General features: G+C 45.5%; 1 protein-coding gene across 1 annotated transcript in view; it reads right to left on the minus strand.

Annotated features, from left to right (window-relative positions):
- coq10b (coenzyme Q10B) overlaps window positions 1–19,065 on the minus strand; it is a 63,012-nt gene extending 43,947 nt beyond the window's left edge. The window contains exons 1-2 of the mRNA XM_034165512.1: window positions 19,061–19,065; window positions 2,073–2,076 (exon numbers count right to left, since the gene is read on the minus strand). The gene's annotated coding sequence lies outside the window, so the exon portion shown is untranslated. The remainder of the gene's footprint in view (window positions 1–2,072; window positions 2,077–19,060) is intronic.
- Between the last annotated feature and the right edge of the window lie 303 nt (window positions 19,066–19,368).

Here is a 19,368-nt window from a genome sequence, read left to right on the forward strand (position 1 = left end):
ATTACACATTTAACAGTTACACAACTGAGGCGTGTGTAGCATTTATTACACAATTACACATTTACACAGAGGCATGTGTAACCTTTATTACACATTTAACAGTTACACAACTGAGGCGTGTGTAGCATTTATTACACATTTATAACTACACATTTACACAGAGGCGTGTGTAACCTTTATTACACATTTAAAACTAAACAGTTACACAACTGAGGCGTGTGTAGCATTTATTACACAATTACACATTTACACAGAGGCGTGTGTAACCTTTATTACACATTTAAAACTAAACAGTTACACAACTGTGGTGTGAGTAACATTTATTACACATTTAAAATTACACATTTACACAGAGGCGTGTGTAACCTTTATTACACATTTAAAACTAAACAGTTACACTACTGAGGTGTGTGTAGCATTTATTACACAATTACACATTTACACAGAGGCGTGTGTAACCTTTATTACACATTTAAAAGTTACACAACTGAGGCGTGTGTAGCATTTATTACACAATTACACATTTGCACAGAGGCGTGTGTAACCTTTATTCCACATTTAAAACTAAACAGTTACACAACTGTGGTGTGTGTAACATTTATTACACATTTAAAATTACACATTTACACAGAGGCGTGTGTAACCTTTATTACACATTTAAAATTACACATTTGCACAGAGGCGTGTGTAACCTTTATTACACATTTAAAACTAAACAGTTACACAACTGTGGTGTGTGTAACATTTATTACACATTTAAAATTACACATTTGCACAGAGGCGTGTGTAACCTTTATTCCACATTTAAAACTAAACAGTTACACAACTGTGGTGTGTGTAACATTTATTACACATTTAAAATTACACATTTACACAGAGGCGTGTGTAACCTTTATTACACATTTAAAACTAAGCAGTTACACAGCTGTGGTGTGTGTAACATTTATTACACATTTAAAATTACACATTTGCACAGAGGCGTGTGTAACCTTTATTCCACATTTAAAACTAAACAGTTACACAACTGTGGTGTGTGTAACATTTATTACACATTTCAAATTACACATTTACACAGAGGCGTGTGTAACCTTTATTACACATTTAAAATTACACATTTGCACAGAGGCGTGTGTAACCTTTATTACACATTTAAAACTAAACAGTTACACAACTGTGGTGTGTGTAACATTTATTACACATTTAAAATTACACATTTACACAGAGGCGTGTGTAACCTTTATTACACATTTAAAATTACACATTTGCACAGAGGCGTGTGTAACCTTTATTACACATTTAAAACTAAACAGTTACACAACTGTGGTGTGTGTAACATTTATTACACATTTAAAATTACACATTTACACAGAGGTGTGTGTAACCTTTATTACACATTTAAAACTAAGCAGTTACACAACTGTGGTGTGTGTAACATTTATTACACATTTAAAATTACACATTTACACAGAGGCGTGTGTAACCTTTATTACACATTTAAAACTAAACAGTTACACAACTGAGGCGTGTGTAGCATTTATTACACAATTACACATTTACACAGAGGTGTGTGTAACCTTTATTACACATTTAAAACTAAACAGTTACACAACTGTGGTGTGTGTAACATTTATTACACATTTAAAATTACACATTTGCACAGATGCGTGTGTAACCTTTATTCCACATTTTAAACTAAACAGTTACACAACTGAGGCGATTGTAACCTTTAATTACACATTTATAAGTAAACAGTTACACAACTGAGGTGTCTGTAACCTTTATTTCACATTTAAAACTAAACAGTTACACAACTGAGGCAAGTGTAACCTTTATTACACATTTATAACTACACGTTTACACTGAGGCATGTGTAACCTTTATTACACATGTATAAATAAACAGTTACACAACTGAGACATATGTTGACAAGCCGGGCGGGTGCCAGGCACCCAAGGAGGGTGGACCCTCTATGCAGACTCCCAGACCAGGCTTAGATAAAAAATAAGTCGCCATTTTAATTCAGGCTCAAGTTCGGTACACAGGTTGTCAGTCAGCGGAGCAAAGGTACAAACCGGACTAGGCAAATACGCAGTCATAATCAAGCAGGGGTTTGTGGCACGAGCAAACACAGTATTCAGGGATGAGGCAGAAGGTGCTGTCAAAAACACAGAGCAGATTTCAAAAACACGGCTAGGCAAAACAGGACAGGAAACAAGAGCTAGGATGTGTACGAACGACAACAAACTGGCAGGATAGCGGTAGCTAGGAGTTGTTTAAATAGGACAGGAGTTAAGGTGCAGGTGAGGAACAATCTAGAAAAGGAGGCGTGGCTAGTGAACAAAGATAATGCACAGTACAAGAAGGTGAGGAGGGACAGCACAAGGTGGAGTGAGGTAAGACACAAAGATGCGTGAACAGGTGCCAAGAGTGTGAGTGAATGGAAATACTAAACAGACTGAATCAAAGTGAGGGACAAAGACATAAAGGCAGGTGCAGTGGAGTGAGGACATAATCAGAGGGGCGTGAGGGAAACAGGAAATTAGGAGCAAACAGAAACTGAAGGCAGAATACAATATTACTATGACAGGAACTACAATCAGACATGAGCATAAGCACTAGAAACACCTCCATGAAAACTGATAAGAAAATTGTAAGATGATTAACACTAAGATGTACTCAACAGGATCTGACTAAGAAAACAAAAATGACTAAGCAGACCAGAAAATAAGACAGAGACTAAGTGACAAACAAAACCCGATATTAAAGCACAAAAGATCATATAAGAAATGGGAACAACAACAACAAAAAAAGATAACTACATGATAAACAACAAGACAATAAAGACTGACTGAATAAAATGAGAAAGGAACTGAACCATGACCAGAGTAAGAAAAGTAACAAAGAACCAAAGTGACAAATCAAAACGGAATAGAGAATAACCACGTGACGGAAATAAAATAATTAGTAAATCAAGGCTTGGGCACATGAAGGGGAACAAAGAAAGAGGGAAAACCCGAATCAAAGCCCAGATCTGCCCAAAATTGTGACTCCACATTTTAAACTAAACAGTTACACAACTGAGGCGTGTGTAACCTTTATTACACATTTAAACTAGACAGTTTACATGATTGAGGTGTGTGTAACCTTTATTACACATTTATAACTAAAAGGTTACATGACTGAGGTGACTGTAACCTTTATTACACATTTAAAAATAAATAGTTACACAACTGAGGCATGTGTAACTATTACACATTTAAAACTAGACAGTTTACATGATTGAGGTGTGTGTAACCTTTATTACACATTTATAACTAAAAGGTTACATGACTGAGGTGACTGTAACCTTTATTACACATTTAAAAATAAATAGTTACACAACTGAGGCATGTGTAACTATTACACATTTAAAACTAGACAGTTTACATGACTGAGGTGTGTGTAACCTTTATTACACATTTATAACTAAAGGGTTACATGACTCAGGTGAGTGTAACCTTTATTACACATTTAAAACTAAACAGTTACACAACTGAGGCATGTGTAACCTTTATTACACCTTTAAAACTAGACAGTTACATGACTGAGGTGTGTGTAACCTTTATTACACATTTATAACTAAACAGTTACACTGGCTCTGGTCGAAGTTATGGGTTTGTACCCTGTTGTCGTCTGCCTCCCCTTATTTGATCCTCTTGGTTGCCCTTTTATGATCATTTTGTATTATGTTTTCTCTGGTTCTGTTTATTATGCATCTTTGGCATTTTATTTATCTTGTTGTATTCTTTTTGTTTTTGGTATTGTTTCCTGTGATCATTTGTTCAAGCCATTCCATTATCTGTTTTGCTGTAGGTTCTGGTTTTGTTTCTGTTCTTTCTTTATTTTCTGGTCATTCCATAGTTCTTATTTTCTGTGATGTTATTAGTGTTGTGTGGGCCGCCAGAAGAGGAGGTACTGCTGGCCCACCATCAGAAGGCGCCCTGCCTGAAGTGCAGGCTTCAGGCACGAGAGGGCGCTGCCGCCTCAGGAACAAGCCGTGGTGACAGCTGTCACCCATCATCTGTGACAGCTGTCACTAATCCATACATCTGGTATAAAAGCAGGAAGACACCTCCACCAAACTGCCGAGATATCATCTTCATTTGGAGGTACTACTCTCAGCCTTTTTTTGAGATTTATAAATCTGTGATTGTGAGTGTTTGCAGGAGAACCGGTCGTTTTGGTGGAGGCTGTGCATGACGGCGCTCCTTTTCCTCTGAGACCACTGCAACGTGTTGAGTGAGAGATGGAGGTGGCATTCCCACCGTTGTTGCTGGGTGTTCACACACCCACCCTTTGACTGTCTTTTGCTTTCTGCCAGCAGTACCAGATCCGACACGCCGGAGAGGTGGCCACCTGGGGACTCCGGGACATGGCGGCTCCAGTATTCCTCGGGTTCAGGTGGCGGTGGAAATCGTGTGGTTCCGGTTCGTTTCCTGAGGGGCGTCTCCTATCGTCGAGCCCGCCCACACGACACCTTTATTAATTGACTGTTGCACATTCTGATTCTGCTGTGTTTGGTTGTGACATTCACACCAGTAAAGTGTTATAATTTGACTTCTTCCATTGTCCGTTCATTTACGCCCCCTGCTGTGGGTCCGTGTCACTACACTTTCCCAACAATTAGTTATACTTTGGCCACGTTCTGTTCTAGTTTGGGTTATAATCTGTTGTTGGGAAAGTGTAGGAACACGGACCCACAACAGGGGGCGCAAATGAACGGACAATGGAGAAAGTCAAATCACAAAGTTTTACTGTTGTGAACTCACACAACAAACACAACAGATTACAAATACAGCAGTAACCGAATTCCAAAGGTGTCGTGTGGGCAGGCTCGACGATAGGAGACGTCTGTCCGAGTCGAACCGGAACCACCCGATTTCTTCTGCCACCGAACCCCGGGGATACTGGAGCCGCCAAGTCCCGAACCCCAGGTGGCCACTGCCTCCGCTCGTCGGATCCGGTACTGCTGGCAAGGAACAGAAACAATCAGGTTTGGGTGCGGCTGCACCCAGCAACACACAGGGTGGAAACACCACCTCTACCTCTTCTCAGAAACAACACTGAAGGATTGGAAGGTGAGTACTTATCTAGTCACGTCCAACACTGTCTTCAGCTGACCTTGAGCACAAGCAAAAAGTATTAACTCTTAGAATAGAGTAACTGGCTGAGTTCGTTACCTCCTTGGTAGAGCGATATCTCGGCAATGAGGTAGAGATGCCGTCCTACTGATATACGTCCCTGTTGATGGATATCAGCTGTCTCGTCTCAGGTGATGGGTGACAGCTGTCACCCTGGCTGCTCCTGTGAGGCGGCAGCGCCCTCTGGTGCCTGGAGCCCGCACTCCAGACAGGGCGCCCTCTGGTGGTGGTGGGCCAGCAGTACCTCCTCTTCAGCGGCCCACACAACACTGTTCTATTTTATTTCCCGTGTTTGTGCTGTCATATTCAGATTTGGTTCTAGTCTTGTTTCTAGTCAGTTATTATTCTTGTGCTATTTTTAGGCCTGTCACTCTGTTTCCTTGTTTGCCCTTTATTTTGCTCACATTTCCTTTTGTTGGTCTGTCGGCACGTTATACTTTCACCATTGGTTTTCATTCACTGACTCTTCTTGCTTTTGAGCTGCTTCATTTTCACTCTCTCTCTCTCTCTCTCGCTTCTCATCCTGTCTCTTTGCTTCACCAGACCACACCTCCTTCCAGAACCCTCGATTACACATGCACCTTGTTACATCACATGTTATTTAAGCCCTCACTTCTCTCACTGCGGTGCCAGCTCATTGAGCTTTGTATCTTCGTTCCAGCTTTGAGCTTGTCTCGTTTGCCTCATAGTGTTTTTGACCTCTCTCTGTTTATCCAGATTTTGCCTTCTGCCTCAGCCTCTGATATTGTGTCTCTCCGTGCCTTTGCCCTCAGCCAGTCCCTGACTGCGTATTTTTTGCCTTGCCCTCATTTATACCTTTGCTACGTTGCCTGCTTTTCTGTGTACTGGACCCTGGACTGTTTTTGAGATAAAGCTTATTATTAACTTATTATTATTATTATTAACCCATGATGCACTGTTTCTTTCTCTTTTTGCTCTGTATGCACCACTCTGCATTTAATCATTAGTGATTGATCTTTGCTCTCTTCCACAGCATGTCTTTTTCCTGGTTCTCTCCCTCAGCCCCAACCAGTCCCAGCAGAAGACTGCCCCTCCCTGAGCCTGGTCCTGCTGGAGGTTTCTTCCTGTTAAAAGGGAGTTTTTCCTTCCCACTGTAGCCAAGTGCTTGCTCACAGGGGGTCGTTTTGACCTTTGGGGTTTTACATAATTATTGTATGGCCTTGCCTTACAATATAAAGCGCCTTGGGGCAACTGTTTGTTGTGATTTGGCGCTATATAAAAAAATTGATTGATTGATTGATTGATTGATATTCAGGCCTTCTGAGTTCATACACATTCTGGCTTGATGAAAAAACTGCATACAATTGTGGGAGGAAACATGCAAATGAGTGATTTACCAAAGTTAAAAAGAAATTTAGCAAGTGCTGGTAGCACCAGTATGGTTGGGGTGTGAAGCGAAGCCGTCGCTGATCACACCAAACGCCAATCCCACAGATAAGGCAACACCACAGGAATATGCTATATAAAAAAATTGATTGATTGATGAATTGATTGATTGATTACATCTTACGTATTGTCTGAGAGTTTGCATTTGTGTCCACCCACCTTCTGTGCCACGCGACCACGTATCCTGACAGTCTGGTTTTATTTTCATGGTTTGATTAGGTTTGGTTGGGTCTCTGTGTGTTCATTCTCTTATTGGGTTTTTTCTGCTTTGGTCTTTCTGTCTCTGCCTCTCTTGTCTGTTCCCTCTGACTCTTGGTGGTGGGGGTCTCCACCTCTCTGGCCACTCCCCCATTCTGGTGCATTCCATGCACACCTGTTTCCTATTTGCAGGTCATGATGACCATAAATTAGGACAAATCACTCACCGAACTCAGTCAGTCCAACTAACTATTGATGAGAACCATATCGAAATCATTAGCTTCCATGTACTATTTGACAACATGACTCAGTCCGTGATTCTGGGATTCATGGATTATCAAGGGTTAAATGACATAACAGTTAAGAACCGTTACCCACTTCCCCTGGTTGCTTCTGCTTTTGAATCACTTGAGGGCGCCAAAGTATTCACAAAGCTTGACCTTTGTAATGCTTACCATTTGGTCAGGATAAAACAGGGGGACAAATGGAAAATGGCCTTCAACACACCCACCGGTCATTATGAAGATCTTGGAATGCCATCCGGTCTCACGAATGCTCCAGCCGTTTTCCAAAATCTCGTAAATGATGTAGTAGGTGAATATCTGAACAAGTTCATCTTCGTCTATTTGGAGGACATCTTTTCCACCTGACCTTGAGACCCACTCTCGACATATTCGATCAGTTTTACAGAGGCTCCTACGAAATTATTTATTTGTGAAAGCTGAGAAATGTGAATTCCACCATCCACTGTGTCTTTCCTAGGCTTCGTGATTTCGGACAGCAAGATTCAGATGCATCTGGACAAGGTGGCAGTTCAAAGAAGTTCAAAGGTTTCTAGGGTTTGCCAATTTCTATAGTAAATTCATCCAAAACTTCAGTTCCGTAGCTCCTCCATTTTACGATGTCACCTCATCCCTCCGTACGTTCAAGTAGACGCCAGAGTGTGACAAGGCATTCAGGGTCCTAAAGCAATGCTTTACAGCAGCCCCCGTGCTACTCCTTCCTGACCCCACTTGGCAGTTTGCGGTAGAGATGATGTCTCTGACGTTGGGGTGGGAGCAATTCTGTCTCAGATGTATCCTATGGAAACAAGGTTACAGCCATGTGCTATCCTGTAACGTAAGCTGACTTTGGCGGAGCGCAATTACAGCATCAGAGACTGTGAACTGCTGGCAGTTTAAGTGGCTTGGAGGAGTGGTGACACTGGCTCGAGGGGGCACAGTTGCCTTTTGTTGTTTACAGGGATCACAAGAATTTAGCATATTTACGTACGGCAAAACGTGTCAATGCTCGTCAGGCCCGCTCACGTCTCTTCCGCTCTTAAGAACGTGACAATTCCGACAGAATACCCTCCAGGGAAGTTGTTTGTCCAGGCTGCTCTCAGGTGGGAGGTCATTGATTGGGCACATAGCAGTAGGTTTTCCTGTCATCCAGGCATTAAAAAGACTACATATGTAGTGCAACAATGGTTTTGGTGGCCTTGCTTGGTTTCGGACATTTCTGAGTTTGTGAACACCTGTCAGGTTTGTGCCATGCACAAGTCTACCACCCGGCTGCCTGCTGGTACTCTTCTCCGTCTGTCTATTCCCAAGCAACCGTGGACGTATATCTCCGTGGACTTTGCTATTGGTCTTCCATCATTCAAAGGACATACGGTAATACTGACTGTGGTTGATCGACTATTCAAAATGTGTCATTTTGTACCATTACCCAAGTTACCTTCTGCAAAGGAACTAGCAAAGATTATGTTGACTAATGTGTTCCATCTTCTAGGTTTTCCCCAGGATATCATCTCCGACCAGGGTCCACAGTTCATGTTGGGATTTTGGAGGGAATTCTGCCATTTCCTCAGGGCGATGTCCAGTCTCACTTCTGGTTATCAGTCTCACCAAGAACTAGAAAAGGGTCTCAGAATATTATGTTCTCAGCATCCATCCACTTGGGTTTCTCAGTTGTCATGGGCTGAGCTTGCCCACAACAGTTTGCCTTCTGCTTTGTCTGGGTATACTCCATTTCAGGTTGTTTTTGGTCGCCAGCTGTCCTTGTTCTCCTCTGTTGCTCTGCAATCCCCGGTTCCATCGGCCCTCAGTTTAATCATATAGAGCCAGTGAACTTGGGAGCGGGCACGGCGAACTCTGATCCAATCTTCATCCTTTTACAAGCCGCACCTGCTTATTCGGCAGGCCAAAAGGTGTGGTTGTCCGCCTGCAATTTATGTCTTCGTGGGGTTCCTCATACGTTTGCTCCCTTCCCCATTTCTAAGGTTATCAATCCCGTTTCTGTCCATCTCCGGTTGCCTTCCTCCATGTGCATTCATCCCATGTTCCATGTCAGTAATGTTAAGCCATTCCGTTCAAGCCCTATGTGCCTTCCGGCTGTTCCCCTGCCTTCCGCCCAGTGGGTGGGGGAGGCGTGTTTTCTATGTGGCAGCTTGTTGCCTCGCACCGCTGGGGCCATGGTTATCAGTATTTGATTGATTGGGAGGGTTACGATCCCGAGGAGCGGTCGTGGGTTCCCTCCCAGTTTATTTTGGACCCCGGTCTCATTAGGGATTTTCATTCGGCCAATCCTGCTCCTCCTGGCCTGTCTGGAGTTGGCCCATAGGGGTGGGGGTACTGTCAGGATTTGGGTTTTGTCTGGTTTTATTTTCATGGTTGGATTAGGTTTGGTTGCTTCTCTGTGTATTCATTCTCTTGTCGGGGTTTTCCCTCTTGGTCTTTCTGTCTCTGCCTCTCTTGTCTGTTCTCTCTGACTTTTGGTGGTGGCCATCTCCACCTCTCTGGCCACTCCCCCATTCTGGTGTGTTCCATGCGTAATGTAGCAGGATGAAGTCTGGATTGAAAAGATGTTCCCGCTAGCTTGGCTAACAGGGGAATTCCCCTTTGGCTGACCTGGTAGAGTTCTGGTCTTTAGTTCAAGCAGTCCGGGGTTCGATCCCACTGCCGTCCCGACCATAAAGGTCCTACGGTCACAATTGGCATTGTCGGCAGGACGTTGGTAGTCACAGAACATGCTTAAATGCACCTGTGACTTCAGGACAAAGTCAAAAATGGTAGGGAGATATGTAGCAGGATGAAGTCGGGATTGAAAAGACGTTCCTGCTAGCTTGGCTAACGGGGGGATTCCCCTTTGGCTGACCTGGTAGAGTTCTGGTCTTTAGTTTGAGCAGTCCAGAGTTTGATCCCACCCCGTCCTGGCCACAAAGGTCCTACGGTCACACATGCACACCTGCTTCCTATTTGCACCTCATCACCCGGGTGTATATATAGCTCTCCAGTTTTTCTAGTCCTTCTCCAGATTAATGTGCCTTGTGCCTTCTTTCAAGCTCTGTATTGTTTTCTCATCCTGCTACCCTCTTGTGTATTTATGACCACCTGCTTGTTTCCTCAACCACACCTTACCCTGATGCTCTTTGTACTGCTGCTAATTGTGGACTGCCTACCTGTGTACCAGACCCTGTTTGCTTCTACAATAAGCAGTTTTTTATCTACAGAGCCTTATGTCTGAGTCCTGCATTTGTATTCAGCCAAACCTGTCAACCTGATATACACAACTGAGATGTGTGTAACCTTTATTTCACATTTAGAACTAAACAGTTAAGCCGCGTTCACACCGGACGCGATCTGACGCTACAAATTTGCGTGGGTCGCCAGGCGACGGATGCGCCTCCTTCGCCCAGTGTGTCGCTCTGTTTTGGTGGACTTTCGCTGCGAAAATTCACCCCGGTGCGTCATCAAATAGGAGGAGCTTCCATTCCGCTCGCCGGCTCAGGTTGTCAGTCAAGCTAACATGACGGACCTTGATCACACGGAGCGAGTTGCTGTGGAAAGCTCCCAATACAGACAGTATCATTATTTGCTTTCAGCGGTCGTTCCACCTCTGCGGGACCCAGTTTGAGGATCAACTGTCCCGTTCGCGCGCGCACATGTAAATAATTTAAAAAAAAGAAAGAAACTCCGCTGCTTTCTGCAGCTCGCTCTTCCCCCAAAAACTGTCATAATTGTGTTTAGAAACCAGTCACCATTTGCTTTATTATACAGCTGTATAGTTAATAAGTAAAATAATCTCCAGGACAATTCGCGCGCGCATGTAAAAGAAAAAGAAAAGGAAAAAGCTCCGCTCCCACTGCTGCAAGTAGGGCTGCTGCTCGCTCCAAAAACTGTCATAATTGCGTTTAGAAACCGGTCACCATTTGCTTTATTATACAGCTGTGTAGTTAATAAGTAAAATAATCTCCAGGACAATTCGCGCGCTCACGTAAAAGAAAAAGAAAAAGAAAAAGCTCCGCTCCCGCTGCTGCAAGTAGGGCTGCTGCTCACTCCAAAAACTGTCATAATTGTGTTTAGAAACCAGTCACCATTTGCTTTATTATACAGCTGTGTAGTTAATAAGTAAAATAATCCCCAGGACGATTCGCGTGCGCACGTAAAAGAAAAAGAAAAAGAAACTCCGCTCCCCGCTGCTGTGGTGCTGCTGTTCGCTCCAAAAACTCTGTCATGATTGTGAAATAAAGGACAAAAGAGACATAAGTCCTGCTCACAGGCTGTTACCAGAGACAGGACATGTTCACATCTTCAGTCAAACTCCAGACATCTCCATGTCACTACATATTCAGTCCTAGATTGGTCATCGCGGCGCGACGAGACAAAAAAGTTCAGATTTTTGAACTTGGGGTGGAGGGCAATGCGACGTGACGCAACGCTCAAAATCACTTCACTCACACCGCTTCACTCGCGTCCATCGCATCTCGCTGCGCGGTTTGGCGCCAAAACGTGTCATTACATAGGGATTACATGGCAACCTGTGGCTGCAGTCGCTCGCGTCGCGCCCGGTGTGAACGCGGCATTACACACCTGAGGCGAGTGTAACCTTTATTACACATTTATAACTACACATTTACACAGAGGCGTGTGTAACCTTTTTACACATTTATAACTAAACAGTTACACAACTGAGGTGTGTGTGGCCTTTATTCCACATTTATAACTAAACAGTTACACAACTGAGGCATGTGTAACCTTTTTACACATTTTTTTCCCCCTGTCTGCATATATACAACCCCTGGCAAAAATTATGGAATCACCGGCCTCGGAGGATGTTCATTCAGTTGTTTAATTTTGTAGGAAAAAAGCAGATCACAGACATGACACAAAATTAAAGTCATTTCAAATGGCAACTTTCTGGCTTTAAGAAACACTATAAGAAATCAGGAAAAAAAATTGTGGCAGTCAGTAACGGTTACTTTTTTAGACCAAGCAGAGGGAAAAAATATGGACTCACTCAATTCTGAGGAATAAATTATGGAATCACCCTGTAAATTTTCATCCCCAAAACTAACACCTGCATCAAATCAGATCTGCTCGTTAGTCTGCATCGAAAAAGGAGTGATCACACCTTGGAGAGCTGTTGCACCAAGTGGACTGACATGAATCATGGCTCCAACACGAGAGATGTCAATTGAAACAAAGGAGAGGATTATCAAACTCTTAAAAGAGGGTAAATCATCACGCAATGTTGCAAAAGATGTTGGTTGTTCCCAGTCCGCTGTGTCTAAACTCTGGACCAAATACAAACAACATGGGAAGGTTGTTAAAGGCAAACATACTGGTAGACCAAGGAAGACATCAAAGCGTCAAGACAGAAAACTTAAAGCAATATGTCTCAAAAATCGAAAATGCACAACAAAACAAATGAGGAACGAATGGGAGGAAACTGGAGTCAACGTCTATGATCGAACTGTAAGAAACCGCCTAAAGGAAATAGGATTTACATACAGAAAAGCTAAACGAAAGCCATCATTAACACCATTAAAACAAAAAACAAGGTTACAATGGGCTAAGGAAAAGCAATCGTGGACTGTGGATGACTGGATGAAAGTCATATTCAGTGATGAATCTCGAATCTGCATTGGGCAAGGTGATAATGCTGGAACTTTTGTTTGGTGCCGTTCCACGTTGATGACATGGGGCTGCATGTCAGGTAAAGGCACTGGGGAGATGGCTGTCATTACATCATCAATAAATGCACAAGTTTACGTTGATATTTTGGACACTTTTCTTATCCCATCAATTGAAAGGATGTTTGGGGATGATGAAATCATTTTTCAAGATGATAATGCATCTTGCTATAGAGCAAAAACTGTGAAAACATTGCTTGCAAAAAGACACATAGGGTCAATGTCATGGCCTGCAAATAGTCCGGATCTTAATCCAATTGAAAATCTTTGGTGGAAGTTGAAGAAAATGGTCCATGACAAGGCTCCAACCTGCAAAGCTGATCTGGCAACAGCAATCAGAGAAAGCTGGAGCCAGATTGATGAAGAGTACTGTTTGTCGCTCATTAAGTCCATGCCTCAGAGACTGCAAGCTGTTATAAAAGCCAGAGGTGGTGCAACAAAATACTAGTGATGTGTTGGAGCGTTCTTTTGTTTTTCATGATTCCATCATTTTTTCCTCAGAATTGAGTGAGTCCATATTTTTTCCCTCTGCTTGGTCTAAAGAAGTAACCGTTACTGACTGCCACAATTATTTTTCCTGATTTCTTATAGTGTTTCTTAAAGACAGAAAGTTGCCATTTGAAATGACTTTAGTTTTGTGTCATGTCTGTGATCTGCTTTTTTTTCTACAAAATTAAACAACTGAATGAACATCCTCCGAGGCCGGTGATTCCATCATTTTTGCCAGGGGTTGTAGTAATGGTAAATGCCACACTGGCAGAACCATTTATGAACATTAATACACATATATGCAATTTATTCTTGCAGGACAGAAGGTATGTAGTCTGTGACTGAACGTGGTGTGCATGTGTGACCCTCATCCGCCCTTCCCGATCACCCTACAAGATCCTACTCAAAGCCGACTGACAACTTCTATCAGGAGGGACCGACCACCAAAACAACACGAAGACAGACAAAAAATGAAAGACAAGTGGTGAAGACAATAACTGTGAAGTGAGACACAGAGGAGACAGTGACCCAACATAAAACATGCCGGAACAAACCACCATACATGAACAAGCAGTGACAGCGACAGTCTGTTGTCTAGTTATTGAGCATTCATTCCCTAATCTAGCACACCAGAGTCTTGATCCCCTTGAGAGCACCCAAAACCGAATTGTGGTGTTGGCCACAACCAGCCACACACAGAGACCCAGATCACAGCTACATATCCGATCACTACTGTGGCTGGTGTGTTGGGCCAAGATAAAAGTACAGAACCCTACCATAAGACATGGACAACTCCGGTGCGTCGGAAGCCATACGGCTGACCGCAAGCGACAACAGAAAAAGGCCCAGGACGCAGGGCCCCAGGAGGAACCAGGCGAAAAAGGGAAGCGGAGGGGCACAGGGACCAGGAAGGGGAGCCACCAGAGCCACCGGGGCAGCACGATGGACCAACAAGGGAGCGGCCCGACGGTGCCGGAACGCACCCCCGACACCGCCCCCCCCAACGGAGGCACAGGCAATAACCCCACACCCGAGGGAAGCACACAGGGTGCTGGCAGGGCCCACCAAGAGGGGGGAGCCCAGAACCACACCACCCTGCCAACAGCATCGGAGGGAGTAGCGAGCGGCGTCGGGGATGGGGGGCAAAGGAGCCACCGCAACTGAACCCAGAGCGCAGGCAGGGACCACTGGCACACGAGGGCGGGGCCCGGCCCCTAGGAAAGAGGCGAGACCCACCCCCCGGGCCAGGAAGCACACGAGGTTCTCCTGACACCTGAGACCCCCCCAAGCAGCCCACAGGACCCCCCCAGACACCCCCAGCCTCCAAATCACTCCCACCCCGGATCCCACCCCGGAACCAAGCCCAGGGTTGGTAACTGCCTAAATGAGAATGAGGCAACACCCCACCCCATGGAAACTGCGGCCCCCAAACCCACAGCAGCAAGACCACGGCAGAGCCGGTGAGGCAGACCCCCTCACCCCAGGCCCCAGACCCCCACAGCCATCCAGGGCCCAACCCCACATGCCACACTCACCCTACCTACCAACCCCACCATAATTGTTATAGTTAACTCCCTTGTTGTGTGTGACCCCCTAAGGGAGCAAAGATAGTGTTGCATTAAAAGCAGGGCAGGAGACAGCAGGTGGCAGACTGCAATGGGAGGCTGCGGTACACTGCTGCACCACAGCCTCCCCTGCAAACCCACCACCGCCTGTAACCTCGACTCTGAAAAGTGAGTGTGTTTACTAAATGTGTTGAAATATAGTGTGTGCATTAAAATGGCAGGGCAGGAGTGGCGGATGGAGATCAATCCATACCCAACACCTGGCTGCAGAACTATGTGATCCCTATAATGTGCTACTTAAACCCCAATATGAGGTGCGTGCATGTACTGTGCTGGTGAAGTGCATTAAAAGGGTGTGACATGTGAGGCCCAACCCCAAGTGGCCGGCGGGAGGAGAGGCACGGTGCAGGGAGTGGGCCACACACACTGACTCCCCCAGGCACCGCGGCCCAACTCCAGACCCGCGGAGGCACCAGGGAGACCACGAGACAGAGGGGAGGTGGGCAGCCCTGGAGGAGCACTGGAAACACCAGGAAAGAACAAGCCAACAGGGGGGAAAGGGGTCCAGGCAGCCAGAGATGGGTGAGCCACCCCGCCCGGTGGCCCCAAGCCAGGGAGGCATGAGATGAGACCCAGGAGAGACAGAGGCAGCCGAGGAGCCAGAGGGAGACAGCTGGGCCCCACAAACCCGGGGGGAGAAACAGGAGCACGGGGAGCCACGTGCGATCCGGCCATGGGGAGAGGCGCCCCCCCCCCCCGGCACAAAGCCCCAGCCCACCAATGGACAGGCCCAACGTGGATAAGAACGATGGCCATCCAGTTATCCCCACCCCCCAATAGGACCAGAAGCCAGGTGGTGCAGCACCAGGGCCCCCCATGGGCAGACCGGCCGCCGCCCAGCCCCCCCCAAGCCAGGGGCATCCCTGTGCCCCGAAAGAGAGGAGCCAGAAGGGAGCGTGGGTCAGCACCCGACCTATCCCCCCCGGAAGCCCGCAGATCCACCGGGCAGCACCGGAATGCAACCCCCCAGGCCCCCAGTGTCCCACCACCAACCCCAATCCCCATGCAGCCCAGGACTCCACACCCGGTCACCAAACCATCCCCGCAGGCCCCGGCCACACAGCCCCGCCACACCCGAGGGACCCCCACGACTAGAAGACACAAGCTCTCTCCTGCACCAATTCAAGCATTCTCAAGAGAGAGAAAGAAAAGTGCAAAAATACACAGTATCAATCTCTGACAGCTAGAGTACACGTAAGAGCTGCAACCTGGATCTGTAGCACAAGAGAGAAAAGTCAGTAGGTCCGCAATAATAGGAACAAGTCATAATGTAATAGTAATACAGTACAGGTGCAAGAGTGGCATTCCCTAACAGGCAAAATATAATTGAATAAATAAATTTAGACCTCCAAATTACAATTCAAATTTAATGAGTTGATGAATAAAGACCATGTTTCATTAAATTGTGGTAATTGGTTTCTTAATAAAGCGGATATTCTTTCCATTGATATATATTCGGAGAGGAGGTTTGACCAGTGGTTAATACTGATTGATTGTTTATTTTTCCAATTCAGCAAAATAGGTTTTTTTTGGCAATAGTCAGTGCTACAAGTTTAGTTTTAGACTGTTTAGTTGGTAGTTCAATAATTGTAGTGTCTCCAAGTAAACATAAATTTGGAGATAAGGGAATTCTATATCCCAAGGTGGAGGACAGTTTTTCAGTGACTTTGGACCAAAAACACTAGACAGGTGACCAGAGCCAAAGGGCATGAAAATACGAGGTCTGTTAGAAAACTATCCGACCTTTTTATTTTTAAAAAAAACTATATGGATTTGAATCATGTGCGCTTGCATCAGCCAAGCTTGAACCTTCGTGCGCATGCGTGAGTTTTTTCACACCTGTCGGTTGCCTTATTCGCCTGTGGGCAAGCTTTGAGTGAGCACTGGTCCACCCCCCTCGTCGGATTTTCATTGTCAGGGAAATGACTGAGCGATTGGAGCAGCGCTGAATCAAATTTTTCCAGAAACTGTGAGAGACAGCCAGGTGGAAACCATTCAGAAGATTCAGGCGGCTTTCGGTGAGGATACTCTGGGCGTCACACAGATTAAGGAGCATTACAACCGGATTAAAGACGGCCCACAGCAGCGGAGGGTGCACCGCGCTCCGAGCGGCCATCGACAGGCTGAAACGACCAGATCATTCCCAAAGTGAAGGCTGTGTTGATCCAGGACGTTGTCTGACTACCAGAGAAATTGCAGAAAATGTGGACATCAGCACTTTTGCGGCACATTCCACTGTTACAGGAGATTTTGTAATGAAAGATGTGCGGAGGAATTCACGCGTCGGGACGGAGCTGCAATGGCGCACAACAAAAAGCACGTCTGTGTTGGAAGTCTCACAGGACAAGTTGTGACATGCCCAGCTGTTACACAATTTCTCGGATACTCACTCAACTGAATAGCCACCGAAAGCCGTCTCAGTCTTCCGAATGGTTTCCATCACGGTCGTGTTGGTCGTGTTGCCCCCCCCCCCATTTTGAACTGAGTAAATGTAAAGCAGTGTCCACGCATGATATTAACTTATATACCTTAGATAAGGTTTTCTTTATTGGGAGGAGGTTATTGATGTCTGTCACTAATGTGGGTGGTTCTGGTGGACACTGATGTGTCTGGAGTTTTGACATCACAGCATACTTTACTTGATGGTAATGAATAAAATTTCCTCATATGATTCCAAACCTCTGCATCAAGTTATTAAATGGCACAAACCTGTTATTATGAAAGAGGTGATGAAGGTGTGTGATTCCTTTCTGTTCCCATGTGCTGATATAAAGAGCTGCTTTATTAATCTTGAAGTCTGGATTGTGCCAAATAGGAGCAACTATACAGATTTCCATTAGTGAGATTGTAATTTCTAAAGTTTTCTACCAGGCAGTAAAAGTAGAAGAAATCAACAGATTTTTAAAACATTTATGGCATTTAATGTAGGTAGTAATAAAGGGTAAATCTGAGAGTTTGATGTTGTTACTGTTGGGAAAGTGTAGTGACACGGACCCACAACAGGGGGCGTAAATGAACGGACAATGGATAAGCCAAAATATAACAATTTAATGTTGCAAATTGTGCACAACGGAATACAGACAAATGCAGTTTGAGAATGATAGTCAATTATACGAAAAGTGACGTGTTGGCAGGCTTGAGGATAGAAGATGTCCGTCCATAGAAGAGCCGGGTCCCACACGGCTTCCACCGCCAACGGATCTGAAGAACACCGGAGCCGACAAGTCCTGAATGTTGTGAAAGTGTAGGAACACGGACCCACAACAGGGGGCGCAAATGAACGGACAATGGAGGAAGTCAAATAACAACACTTTACTGTTGTGAATAAGCACAACAAACACAGCAGATTACAATAATAGACAAAGAAGTCAATTCACAAAATGTGTCACGTGGGCAGGCTCGAAGATAAGAGACGTCTGTCCAAAGCAGAACCCGAACCACATGATTTCCTCTGCCACCGAGCCCCGGGAATACTGGAGCCGCCAAGTCCCGAACTCCCAGGTGGCCACTGCCTCCGCTTGTCGGATCTGGTACTGCTGGCGAGGAACAAAAACAGTTAAATGTGGGTGCGTTTGCACCCAGCAACACGTATGGTGGGAAAACCACCTCCACCTCTCGTCGGAAGAAATGTCTGCTATCCAACGCACAAGTAACAAAGTATTAATGTCAGAAAGACAACACAGTCGGCTGAGTACTTTACCTCCTTGGTAGAGCGATATCTCGGCAAAGAGGTGGAGATGTCGTCTTGCTAATATACCACTGCAGATCAGATGATTGGTGACAGCTGTCGTAGGTGATAAGTGACAGCTGTCACCCCGGCTGCTCCTGTGAGGCGGCAGCGCCCTCTGGTGCCTGGAGCCCGCACTCCAGGCAGGGCGCCCTCTGGTGGTGGTGGGCCAGCAGTACCTCCTCTTCAGCGGCCCACACAACACTGAATCTCCAGGTGGCCACCGTCTACAGCTGTCAGACCTGGTACTGCTGGCAGGAAGCAGAGACAGTTAATGGTGGGTGTGTGGATACACACCCAGTAAATCCTCACGGACAGAAACAGTTCCTCCGGGAGGGAGCACCTCCACCTCCAAAATAGGAACACGATAGCAGCTCCTGTTAACCACTTATCTGGTTGGAGTGAGAGGCGAAGACGTCGCTTCTCTCACTACTCACCAACCCAGCTGAAAGTGCACCACAGGAACATGGCTGCAAACAGATCACACGTAAGTCACAGTTCAGACACAGCAGAGAATATTACCTAGTTAGTAGATGATATCTCGGCAGCGAGATGGAGTTGCTGCCTGGCTTTTATGGTGCTGGTGATGATGAGTGACAGCTGGTGCTGTTGATGAGTGACAGCTGTCACTCCCGGTTGTTCCGGCGCCCTCTCGTGCCTGAAGCCCGCACTTCAGGCAGGGCGCCCTCTGGTGGTGAGCCAGCAGTACCTCCTCTTCAGCAGCCCACACAACAGTTACATTCTAACTGTTCTAATTCAATCCAGGAGCTGTGGACTGGATCAGGA

This window comes from Thalassophryne amazonica, unplaced genomic scaffold, assembly GCF_902500255.1.
Source record: "Thalassophryne amazonica unplaced genomic scaffold, fThaAma1.1, whole genome shotgun sequence".
In the NCBI taxonomy this organism is placed as follows: Eukaryota; Metazoa; Chordata; class Actinopteri; order Batrachoidiformes; family Batrachoididae; genus Thalassophryne; species Thalassophryne amazonica.